We start from the raw sequence: 12,793 nt of genomic DNA on the forward strand, positions 1-12,793 counted from the left end.
GAAAAACAAATAAAACTGCACGCAGAAAAAAAAAAGGGGGGGGGGGGGCGCTGTAGTGTAGCGACGCGCTCTCCTGGGGAGAGTAGCCCGAATTTCACACAGAAAAATATGTTGTGATAAAAAGAAATACAAATACAAAATACACACACACACACACACACACACACACACACACACACACACACACACACACACACACACATATATATATATATATATAGAGAGAGAGAGAGAGAGAGAGAGAGAGAGAGAAAATATATATATATATACATTAGGGTGGCGGAGGGGGAAGCAAGCAAAAGAATGATATAAGAAGAGGAAAAAAGAAAAAGTGCGCAGCGGAGTGGGTGTATTGCGAGGGGTTAGGGTGTGTGTGTTGAGGGGGGGTGCGGAGGTTGCTGTCACCGAATGGAAAGAGAGACAGCAACGTTAAGAAGAAGAAAGAAAGAAAGAGGGCGTGAGGGAATGGGTGTATAGGGGAAGATGTGTGTGTGTGTGCGCGCGCGCGCGTGTGTGTGTGTGTGTCAAAGTCAAAGTCAAAATTTTTATTTCAAGATGGGAATTGAACAAGCAACGACTGCCTTTTTTACATCAAGCCATCTGAAAAGAAGAAAAAAGAAAAAAAAAAGAGAAAAAGTGGGCAGATACATAGAACAAATTGTGTGTGTGTGTGTGTGTGTGTGTGTGTGTGTGTGTGTGTGTGTTGCAACCGAATGGAAAGAGAGAGAGAAACGACATCAAGAAGAAAAAAACAAAACGAAAAGAAAGTGGGTGTAGGATAGTGGGTATATAGGGGGAGTGTGTGTGTGTGTGTGTTTGTGTGTGTGTGTGCGTGGGTGGGTGTGTATGTGTGTGTGTGTGTGCGTGCGCGCTTGTGTGTGTGTATGTGTGTGTGTGTGTATGTGTGCGTGTGTGTATGTGTTTGTGTGTATGTGTGTGTGCGTGTGTGTGTATGTGTGTGTGTATGTGTGCGTGCGTTTGTGTGTGTCTGTGTGTGTGTGTACGTGTGTGTGTGTGCGTGTGTGTGTGTGTGTGTACGTGTGTGTGTGTGTGCGTGTGTGTGTGTGTGTTGTTGTTGTTGCTGTTGTTACCTGCGAATGAAAAGAGAGAAAGCAACTACTAAAAGAAGAAAAAAAAAGAAATAAAGAGGGCTAAGGGGAGTGGATGTATAGGGGGAGGAGAAGGGTGTGTGTGAGTGTATGCTGTAACCAATGGAAAGAGAAAAAGCAACGACCACAAGAAGAAAAAAAAAAGAGAGTGTGGGGGAGTGGGTGTATAGGGGGAGGTGTGTGTGTGTGTGTGTGTGTGTGTGCGCGCGTGGGTGGGAGTGTATGTGTGTGTGTGTGTGTGTGTGCGTGCACACGTGTGTGTGTGTATGTGTGTGTATGTGTGCGTGCGTGTATGTGTTTGTGTGTATGTGTGTGTGTGTGTATGTGTATGTGTTTGTGTGTGTGTGTGTGCGTGTGTGTGTATGTGTGTGTGTGTATGTGTGCGTGCGTTTGTGTTTGTGTGTGTATATGTGTGTGTGTGTGTGTGTGTGTGTGTGTGTGTGTGTGTGTGTGTGTGTGTGTTGTTGTTGTTGTTGTTGTTGTTGTTACCTGCGAATGAAAAGACAGAAAGCAACTACTAAAAGAAGAAGAAGAAAAAAAAAAAGAAATAAAGAGGGCTTAGTGGAGTGGGTGTATAAGGGGGAGGAGAAGGGTGTGTGTGAGTGTATGCTGTAACCGATAGAAAGAGAGAAAGCAACGACATCAAGAAGAAGAAGGAGAAGAAGAAGAAGGAGAAGAAGAAGGAAGAGGAGAAGAAGAAGTAGAAGAAGAAGAAGAAGAAGAAGAAAATAACTAAGAGCAGCGGGCAACAAAACAACCACCACCAGCCTGCTTCGCGACAGAACTACTCAAGGCTCGCGCGAGTCAGTTTCGCCGTGGTGTGTGTGTGTGCCTGGACTTGACGAATGGTTCGTCCGCTGTGCTTCTTTTCTCATCATCATCATCATCATCATGCAAAGCAGGCAGTTGTTGGAACTTCTGCTGTTTGCATCAGGTGCTTAGTTGGTTTGTTCGTTCGTAGCAGAGGACTTCGCGTGGGGACTTGGGGACCATAGAACGTGCACATACGTGTGTGTATGTATGTATGTAAGTATGTTAGTACGGTGTGCTCATGTGCGTTGAGTGAGTGAATGCCACTGTCGGTTTCCATCTAGCCAGCCAGCCAGTCCACCAGCCAGCCTCGGGCCAGTCTGAACTTAAGTTGTTGTTGTTATTATTATTGTTGTGTGTAGGGTTGGTTTCAAACGTCTTCTGATTGGATTCAAGTATTTTGTCCAGTTGTTTTTTTATTCACAGGTATGTGTCAAAGTAGGTTGTGTATGTGAGAAAGGGAGAGTGGGATGGTTGTGTGGATGTACGTGGTGTGTGTGTGTGTGTGTGTGTGTGTGTGTGTGTGTGTGTGTGTGTGTGTGTGTGTGTTCGTGCTTTCACTTTATGCACTTAATGTTTAGACCACTTTTATGAAGAGTTACGCAATCAACAGTACTTATTACCATTATCTTCATTTCTTGAATAACACTATTTTGTCACCAACGCCCGTACAAAGCGTTCAATTACAACGCTGTACTTTTAGTGTTCGTAGCGCGAGTATTATTGTGTGTGTGTGTCTGTGTGTGTGTGTGTGTGTGTGTGTGTGTGTGTGTGTGTGTGTGTTAGTACTTTCAGATTATGCACTCTAGGTTTGGATTGTTCAATGCGGAAGGGCTATATTGAACTGATGTGTCCGCTACAGTTAGAATAAAAAAAATAAAATAAAATAAAATAAAATATAAAAAAAAAAAACAGTGTGGCAAGCGCAAACGAAAACATTCCAGTTTAATCGAAAATTTTAATACAGATCTTTTTTTAATTGAAAAAAAAAAGAAAAGAAAAGAAAAAGAAAGTGAGCATAGAAATGATATATTGGAGAGTTGTACTACATTTGAAGGCAGCTTTAACTGCTTTATTTTTTCCCCACAAAACAATAACAAAATATTCAATACACAGTCAATACATGGTTTGATGATAAGGTGAAAGAACAAAACAGTACGCGTTCAGATATGAAGTTCGCCTGTTTCTCATTGTTTCTGACTCTTTGTCTCTATCTTTCTCTCTCTCTCTTTCTTTCTCTCTCTCTCTGCCTCTCTCTGTCTCTGTCTTTCTCTCTCTGTCTCTCTGTGACAGTCTTATATTGATAAATCAACAGACTTCTTTTTGATTCACGTTAATTGTTTGCCTGTTGGTCTAACTGTATGCCCCTAGTTAACAAACTTATCTTTGTTTTAAATGACGGTATTTGCTAGTTTATCTGTCAGTATGTCTATCCACAAATCCGAGTCTTATCATTATGTCACACTGTATACATACCTATCTCTGTCTGTCTGTGTAAGATCTGTTAAAACCACTTGACCGCCGAGAAACAAAACAAACAGTAGAAACAGATGTTTCAAGCCATAAACCAATATCCAGAACAATCAGATAAAAGCTGAGAAAATAGTCTAGAGATACACCACGCTAGATCTGCTTCTGCTCCTTCATCTGTGTTCGTGAGCTGCAACTCCCACGTCCACTCGTTTGTACACGAGTAGGCTTTTACGTGTATGCCCGTTTTTACCCCGCCATGTAGGCAGCCATACTCCGCTTTCGGGGGGTGTATGCTGGGTATATTCTTGTTTCCGTAACCCACCGAACGCTGACATGGATTGCAGATCTTTAGCGTGCGTATCTGATCTTCTGCTTGCGTATACACCCCACGGGGGTTCAGGCACTAGCAGGTCTGCACATATGTTTACCTGGGAGATCGTAAAAAATCACTACCCTTACCCACCAGGCGCCGTCGCCGTGATTCGAACCCGGAACCCTCCGATTGAAAGTCCACCGCTTTAACCATTCGGCTATTGCGCCCGTCACACTAGATATCAAAACAAAATTCCTTTCTTTTGGTGATGACACCAGTGACGTCATTACGGACGTAAGTGCTACGTGCTGAGGCAGTCAAGGGGATTCATAAAGCCTGTCAAAGTCAGTCTGTAGTGGGGGTGAATATTCATACTGTGGGCAACGCGTCCGCCTGGGAAGTTAGAGAATCTGAGTGCGCTGAATCACGGCTCAGCTGCCGATATTTTCTCCCCCTCCACTAGACCTTGAGTGGTGGTCTGGACGCTAGTCATTCGGATGAGATGATAAACCGAGGTCCCGTGTGCAGCATGCACTTAGCGCACGTAAAAGAACTTACGGCAACAAAAGGGTTGTGCCTGACAAAATTCTGTAGAAAAATCCACTTCGATATTAAAAACAAATAAAACTGCACGCAGGGAGAAAAAAAAAGGTGGCGCTGTAGTGTAGCGATGCGCTCTCCCTGTGGAGAGCAGCCCGAATTTCATACAGAGCAATCTGTTGTGATAAAAAGAAATACAAATACAAATACTTGCCACGATAGCAGAAACGCGCTTTCCAAAATCCACACATTAATGTCGACGAAAATCATCATCCAGCCGACAAACCGGGCATTGGACCAGACACGGAAGCCGTCCATGCGATTCCCTTCTCATTTTTCCCATCGCTCTGATCGATCTTTGAATTATCCCTCGACGTTCAAACGCCAGGCAGTAACTGACCGTGACCGCAGTTCTTGTGACGTCAGCAGCACAAATCGCGGGGATACCCCCAAGACCTCAGTCCTGAGCAGACTGATCGTGAGGGCGAGGCGTCAGCAAACAAGTGGTTAAAGTCCACCCTTTCGATCGCAGTTCATGAGGGCGAGAAGTGATTTGAGGGCATTTGTATATTGCCCCATGTCACGCACGCACACGCTCGCGCACAGAGGCTTTTTATATCGTTATTCTTTGAGAGGGAAAGGGGGCATAAAATTTGTTAATTTGTCAAGTGAATAAATGCTGCGGCTGTTGGCATTTGAATATATTGGCCCAGGTCACGCACGCACACACGCACGCACGTACAGAGGCTTTTTATATTATTATTCTTTGAGAGGGAAAGGGGGCATAAAGTTTGTTCATTTGTCAAATGAATAAATGCTGCGGCTGTTGGTTTTAATGTCGTCGTTAGTTTATACATGCATTTCGTTCCGCCGGCAATTTTCCAGCGTTGGATGTCAAAGTCTTTGCATATAAATGAACATTTTTCCCCAAAGCCAATAAATCGTAATTTAATTGACACATAAAACAAATGCATTCATATCATCAATGCAATATGCATTATAAATGCTTTTTTTTTTTAACCGTTAACCATATCTTCATATCAAGATCGGTAAATTTATCAACAGATAACATTTCGAATGTAAATGCCCATATCAGCTCCAGCCCAAAATGATTATCGAAATAACATCTTTAGTTAGATGGTACTTGTTTCTTCATTTATGTCTATGTTTGACAGGAAATAATGACAGCGTGAAGTGCAATGAAATATTTATTCCAGCGAAAAATCTCTAGAAAAAAAAAATCCACCTTCATTAATAGGGAAACAACGTTTGATAAAATTGTTCTCACACATGGCGCATGATAATGGTCACGCCACGCGCTCACTATGGGTAGAACGGCCGGAATTTCACACAGAGAGATGTGTGGTTGTCATTTGTTTCTGATTAAGAGCATCAGGACAGAACAGGGGACAGCTGCTGTCCAGGCTATCTGGTCCAAAATTCGATTATAGAGGAGAGTGTCTTGCCCAAGTTACGTCCACACTCTTTCGGTCCAAGAGGGCTTTAGGACAGTCGGCGTTGGGGTGGTTCCCAAAGGCCAACTAGCCCCCAAGGCTGTAGCACTAAGAGCGAGTGCAATTTTGCCTCCTGGTTTGAGGGTTATACGTCATGGGTAAAGAGTGACACAACACGACACGACACGACACAACAAAGAGGAACAAACATCAGATTGAATCAACTTGAATGGTTTGAGTAAACTAAGTAGTTGTTTTAGAAAAAAAAAAGTGATAAAGAAAGAAAGGAATGAACAAACAAGGAAAAAAGCGTGCGCGCACACACACACACACACACACACACACACACACACACACACACACACACACACACACACACACACACACACACACACACACACACACACACACACACACACACACACACACAAAGAGAAAAAGAAGAAGAAAAAAACAGGCATGAAGAAATCTTAGAAATCTTTGTCCAACTAAAGCGACAAAGAAAATAAAATCCAGACAAGCACATTGCGTTTAATCAGCATCGTGTGCAAGTAATTTCGCACCAGGTTTTTTTCTAGTCTTTGTTTTTATACTAAATCTTATAACAATGCCACCTGTATATACATACCACGGGATTAGAAGCAGCCAACAAAAAAAAGGTACGCGTATTTCTCCTGCGTTCAAAATAAATGAATAAAACAAAGCGCACACACACACACACCAAAAAAAAGCTTGGATAACCAAATCTAGATACAGACGAAAGCACGGTTTACGTGAACAAACGCCTCTGCCTGCGAAAGGCGGAAAGACATTGACCGAAAAAAGACGACGTAGAGACAGGATGATAGAGAACATTACAAAAATAAAGAGAGAGAGAGAGAGAGATCTTTTAGGAACTTTTTAGCCCCTCTCACACGCACACACACAAAAGTTAAAGACAATATTTATGCGGGAACACCCCCTAACATCTCTCAAAAAATTTCTCAACAACGGAAGCCTGTGTGTGTGTGTGTGTGTGTGTGTGTGTGTGTGTGTGTGTGTGTGTGAATAAATGTCGTTTTTTTTTGTTTGTTTGTTGTTGTTGTTGTTGTTTTGGGGGGGTGTGGGGTTCTTTTACATGCTATAATTATTTAAAGTAACAACAACTGAACATAACACGTGCAGGTAAACAACTCCTGTCACTTAGGGGAAAAAAACAAGGCAAGAAAAAAAAAAGAAAAAAAAAGCAAACAATAAAATATGGCACGAAAGGCTGACAGCGGAGCATCATAAACATTGAACCATTCCAAGATGTTAGCTGCAGCTGCGTGTTCTTACTTACTGAGTTACTTACTTACTTGCTGCCCGTTATGCCCTCTGCCATTATATAGGACAGCAAGGAAGAACCACCATTCTTGTCTTGTCTGTTGGTATGGACCAGTTTCTGGTGTCTCCCCCCAAGTGTGCTTCAGGATCTTTGGTCCCCCTCCCACTGTTCTGAGACAGGTGTTCTTTGGGCTTCCTCTATTGCGCTTGCCTTTCTTGTGTCCACTGAAGGGCTGTCCGGATGATGGGACTTTGGTCTCTTCGAATGACGTGTCCAGTCAATTTCCATCACTTTCTATGTTGATGGTCTCCGTGTTCTCTTGAATTTTACACTGGGCGCGTAGTTGTTGATTAGAGATAGTATTGGGCCAGAAGATTCGCAGGATTCTTCGGAGTTCTTATCGTGTGGAAGGTTTGGCAACTTCGTTTAGATCACTTTCAGTCATTCCCTCAGCATTCTAAGCCATAAAGCAGGACGTAAAGTACACAGTTCTGGTACATTCTCTGCTTGGTGCTGGTGGCGTTGTACTAGGACGGATCTCCACACGTTGTTCAGTGGTCTGAAGGTGATACTAGCCTTGCTGAGTGAGCTGTTGATGTCATAACCTGCCCCCTCCTGCCCCTCCCCCGGGCCCCCCGGCCCCGCCGCCCAACACCCCCCACCCCCCAGCCACCGTCCTCAAATACACACACACACACACACACACACACACACACACAGGATATTGAGAGCCCGCACACACACACACTTTTTTTTTTCCACCTGGAAGTGTATTTGCTTAACTGTCAAAGTGATTTTTTTCTTTTTCTGTTTTTATTCCCGCAAATCTCTTACATACGCTAAGAGAAAGTATACACACCACAGGATCTCGGTTTGTCTTCTCATCAGAAGGACTAAAACTCGGACCGCCACTCAAGGTCTGGCGAAAGAGACTGGGGTGGGATGGGAGTTAGTTAGGGGTGGGGAGAGGAGGTTGTAAATCCCGTTTACGGGATTCGAACCCGCGGACACTTGTCTTCCGAGTCTGGCGGGCGACAAGAGTGATGTCGAAAGAACAAAAATAAATTTAAAAAAAAAATTTAAAGCCCATTCGCGCAAACACGCAAATGTACATTAATAAGTTGTTGTTGTTGTTTTTCCTTAGTTATTAACAACTTTCTTGTCTACGTCAACAGACATAACTTTTTTCGAGAGAAAAAAACCTATCAATATAAGAAACAAGTGATTTAAATTTGAATTATATTTTTTTCTTCTTTTTGTTTTCTTTTTTTTTCCAGAAAACAATAAGTGGAGTTTAATGGAGTTTGGGGGGCGGGGGGGGGGGGGGTATACCATTTCGTCTGACGCTTCCAAAATAAGGACATGAATGAATTGTGGAATTCTGAAACTCATCAGCAGTTTTGTCTGTGGAACATTTATCACAGTTTCTTTCGTTTCGAGGTAAATTATCAAAGCGTTGTCTGTTAACAGGCAAAACATTATTGGTTGTTCTAAACTTAACTAAGTGGATTGCACAATTGTTTGGTAACACAGTAAAATAAGCATATTGACCAAAGATTGACGGGGCCACTGCGTTTTGTGCTGGGTCCTGAAGTTATAGTGTCGGGGTCATGTAGTTTGGTTTTTATTTTTTTCCACATAACAGCTGCGGATACCGTTTCTTTCCATGTGTGTGTGTGTGTGTGTGTGTGTGTGTGTGTGTGTGTGTGTGTGTGCGTGTGCGTGTGCGTGGTGTTGGTGCACGACTTGTGTGATTGTTGTTGTTGGTGTGTGTGTGTGCGTGCGTGCGTGCGTGCGTGCGTGCGTGTGTGTGTGTGGTGTTGGTGCACGACTTATGTGATTGGTGTTGGTGTGTGTGTGTGTGTGTGTGTGTGTGTGTGTGTGTGTGTGTGTGTGTGTGCGTGTGGTGTTGGTAGTGATTGGAGTGGGTACAGCGCATTGAGTTGGATTTCGGCAAGATTATGCTATGCATAAAAATGTTTCATTAGAAAAAGCAGTGGTGGTAATAGTCGTGATAGCAGCAGCACCAGTACTAGTAGTAGTAGCAGTAGTAGTAGTAGGCTTTGGCTGACTGAAACTGAGCTGCATGAGAATTTTTTTCTTTCTCTCTCTCTCTCTCTCTCTCTCTCTCTCTCTCTCTCTCTCTCTCTCTCTCTCCAGATCTCCACCCACCCACCCCCCTCCACCACCTTCATCACTCATATTCCAAGTATATTGCTTCATGTTTATTCTAAAGTCTAATATCATCAGCGTGTAAAACTGACTGAAAATAAATCTTTAAAGCATAATGATCCAAAAAGTGCGTTGGCTGCGACTCCGGGGGAAAAAAAAAAGAAAGAAAGAAAAGTTCTTAGCAGTGCGTGAGAATTTTGTACCTTACAGCTGTCGGTCTGCTTGAAGGAAAACGATAAAAACAAGTGTTGTAAATTAATGAAAATGAAATAAATACGTCGACGAGCCTATCATCAGAGCTGGCGAATCAGAAACACGTGGGGGTAATTTGTACAGGTAGAGATACGAGGCTGGGAGCAATCTACTTAATTGCTTCTCTCTTTGAGATAAAGCTTGTAGACAGGATATGGGAGTGGGGAGCTCTTTATTAGTATCTAAGAAAAAAAAATGTATATGGATAGTTAACCAGTCTACGTGTGTGTGTGTGTGTGTGTGTGTGTGTGTGTGTGTGTGTGTGTGTGTGTGTGTGTGTGTGCACGTGCACACGTGCACTACTCACACAGCATAAATCTGACCGATAGATAAGACATTTGCCATCGGGGGCCAGGATGTCATCTATAATGATCGTAGGATGGAGGTGGGAACGTCAAGTGACAGATTATACAGTGACCTTGCCGGTCCGATGACAGTTTAGGCCTCTTTAATTCCGCCCCCCCCCCCCCCCCCCCCCCTTCCGCCTGTCTCTCTGTCTCTGTCCCCCCACTACCTCCCACCCTCTCTCTCTTTCTCTCTGTGTCGGTCTGTGTCTGTCTGTCTGACTCTCTCTCTCTCTCTCTCTCTCTCTCTCTCTCTCTCTCTCTGCTGAAAGGACTCCAGATTCGTTATCATTGTCCACGTTGTTAACCCTTTCACCGCCAGTCAATTTAGAGTACAAAATTCCCTTGTTGTATAAACACAGAAATGACAGTGGCTAAGAATAGCTGGGGATTCCCCCTGCGATGTATAGAAAATAAAAGCCTCTCCTACCACCGAACATCAAGAGCAGTAGGTTCATGGATAACATACCAATGAATGGTCAGCTTTCAGTGACATGGGTCCTCTATCACGCCTGTGCATAAATGCGAGCTTGGCGGTGAAAGGGTTAAGTGGTTGTCTTTCTATTCATTTCCCTGTTTTGTTTTGTTTTTTGGTCTTCGTGTACTCTGTTGTTGTGGATCTCTGGTTTGGCATTTAAAATATTTCGACATCGACTTGCCTCTGTCTGTCTGCCTTTCTTTCTTTCTTTCTTTCTTTCTTTCTGTGTGTCTGTCTTTGTCTCTGTCTCTCTCTCCACTCCCTCACCCTTTCTTTTTCTCTGTGTCTCTGTCTGTATGTCTGTCTCTCTATCCCGCTGTCTCTCTTTCTCTCTCTTTCTCTCTATCTCCCCCTCTCTCTCTCTCCCTCTGTCTCTCTCTGTCTCTGTCTGTCTGTCTCTCTCTCCCCTATCACTCTCTCTCTCTTTTCTCTCTTTCTGTCTCTCTCTGTCTCTCTGTCTCTGTCTGTCTGTCTGTCTGTCTCTCTCTCTCTCTTTCAGTCTTGCCTTGCTCCATAGTTTATGGCACCGCAGACAAACACTGCCAAGGCACAAATACATCCGACAGATTCTCATCATCCTGGAGGTGAACGTTTCTGTCTTCTGGAACGTAGTATAGGTACAATGACAAACCGCCTAACATTTCTGGCACTTCTTTTTTATGCATTTATCATTATTATTAATATTATTATTATTTCGTTTCCTTTAGTTTCTCACCTCTTTCATTCCTGCAGTATTTGGTAGGTTTTCAAGACCTAGACAGGGCGATGGGTATTTTCTAAGGTCGGACATATGACGCCTTCCTTTTTTTTTTTCTTTTTCTTTCAGTTAACAGGCGCGTGTTATTCGGCGTATAATGGCCAGACCGGACGCAGTGATGCCTCTGTGACACTGAAACTTAGAAGAAACATGTTCAGAGTAACTCTTCAAAACGTGGATGATAAATCATTTCGAGACAGAGACCGCGCAGGCTTTTTATTACCGAACCCTTTCTGAGACGACTGCTCCGGCTACACAAATACGCCAGAAAGACGTCAGAAAGCTAGCCCGGTGATAGAGAGTGTAATAGATATATATCGGGTGTCCCCCCCAAAAAAAAAGTGAACCGCTTTTTGACAAGTATTTTCTCAGTGATAGAAAAACCGAATTCATTAAAAAATTTCACGCAGTAACCTTAGGGTATTATGAACAAGTCTGCAAAATATCTAAAAGTTCGGGCGCAAATTATGCGAGTATTATCAAATTCAAAACAGCACGTCAAAAATTGTTTGGTGAATTCGGTTTCTCTATCACTGAGAAAATACATGTTAAAAGAGCGGTTCACTTTTTGGGGGACACCCGATATATATACATTTTTTTTTCATGACAGTAAATATAATATGATCTTAATGACTGCACTGGCTTGACGAACGCGCCGGCTCTCTTCTCTGAATAAACTGAGCACCCTCACTTCCTATTCCCTCCCCTCTCCGCTTCGCCGTCCTTCCTTCCCATGAAGAAACGGAAACGCAGACAAACTGACTGCATCAACCACTCATAGGAGTTCACTATCGCAGCATACTTATCGCTTTAGTAGTCAAGCGTTTCGATAAGCCCCTTAACCTGTACCTTTTTTTAGGATAATGTGCGCTGGTAACATACATCACCCGTTCCGTATGTCAAAGCAGAAGAAGAAAAAAAATACTGTAGATTTGAGAGAGAGAGAGAGAGAGAGAGAGAGAGAGAGAGAGAGAGAGAGAGAGAGAGAGATTCAAAAACTTTATTACTCAAGGATAAAGATTTTAGGCACTGCCTAATCTTCCAATCTGTCCTTGTGACAACAAAAACAGTAACGATAAGACACAACAATAATAGCAATAGTAAATACTACCACTACCACCACCACTACTACTACTACTACTTCTAATGATGATGATTATAATACTAATCAACGGACCATCATCATCATAAAAAATATAATGAAGGGAACACTGTCACACACTCACACCCACCCACCCACACACCCAGAGAGAGAGAGAGAGAGAGAGACTCAGAACTCTGCAATGGTTTAATGAATAGATCATAGGCCGATGTTAATGAGGACGGTTACAAAGTCATCATCACAACATAAGGATAATTCCAGAGAGAAAGAGAGACAGATAGATAGAGAGAGACGGGTGAGAGAGAGAGAGAGAGAGAGAGAGAGAGAGAGAGGTTTGACTTTGATTTCCATCATCGTACGATGACAAATGCCATGTGAATTATGATACTCCCAGTCCATTTCCTGCTTCAAAACCAGCCTCAAGTCTCACCTGTTGAAAACTGCCTTTAATTGATCTCTTGATGCCTGTGGCGGTGTGGGTGTGTGCTTGTTTCTGTTTTCTGTGTGTGGTTGACGTGTTGTGTGGAGGGATGGGAGGGAGAATGGGACTGGGGTGCTGTAATTGGGATGTGCATTGTTTGGGCGTTGTGATGTATGCAGTAGTTTTTTGTTTGTTTGTTTTTTGTTGTTTGTTTGTTTTGGGTTTGGGTTTTTTGTTGTTTTTTTGTTTTTTGTTGTTGTGT

General features: G+C 43.0%; 1 long non-coding RNA gene across 1 annotated transcript in view; it reads left to right on the forward strand.

Annotated features, from left to right (window-relative positions):
• The first annotated feature begins 2,001 nt into the window (after positions 1 to 2,001).
• Positions 2,002 to 12,793, forward strand: part of LOC143291919 (uncharacterized) — a 72,670-nt gene continuing 61,878 nt past the window's right edge. Inside the window, exon 1 of the long non-coding RNA XR_013056601.1 lies at positions 2,002 to 2,135. This is a non-coding gene — a long non-coding RNA (uncharacterized LOC143291919). The remainder of the gene's footprint in view (positions 2,136 to 12,793) is intronic.

Source organism: Babylonia areolata, chromosome 18 (genome assembly GCF_041734735.1).
Source record: "Babylonia areolata isolate BAREFJ2019XMU chromosome 18, ASM4173473v1, whole genome shotgun sequence".
Taxonomy (NCBI): Eukaryota; Metazoa; Mollusca; class Gastropoda; order Neogastropoda; family Buccinidae; genus Babylonia; species Babylonia areolata.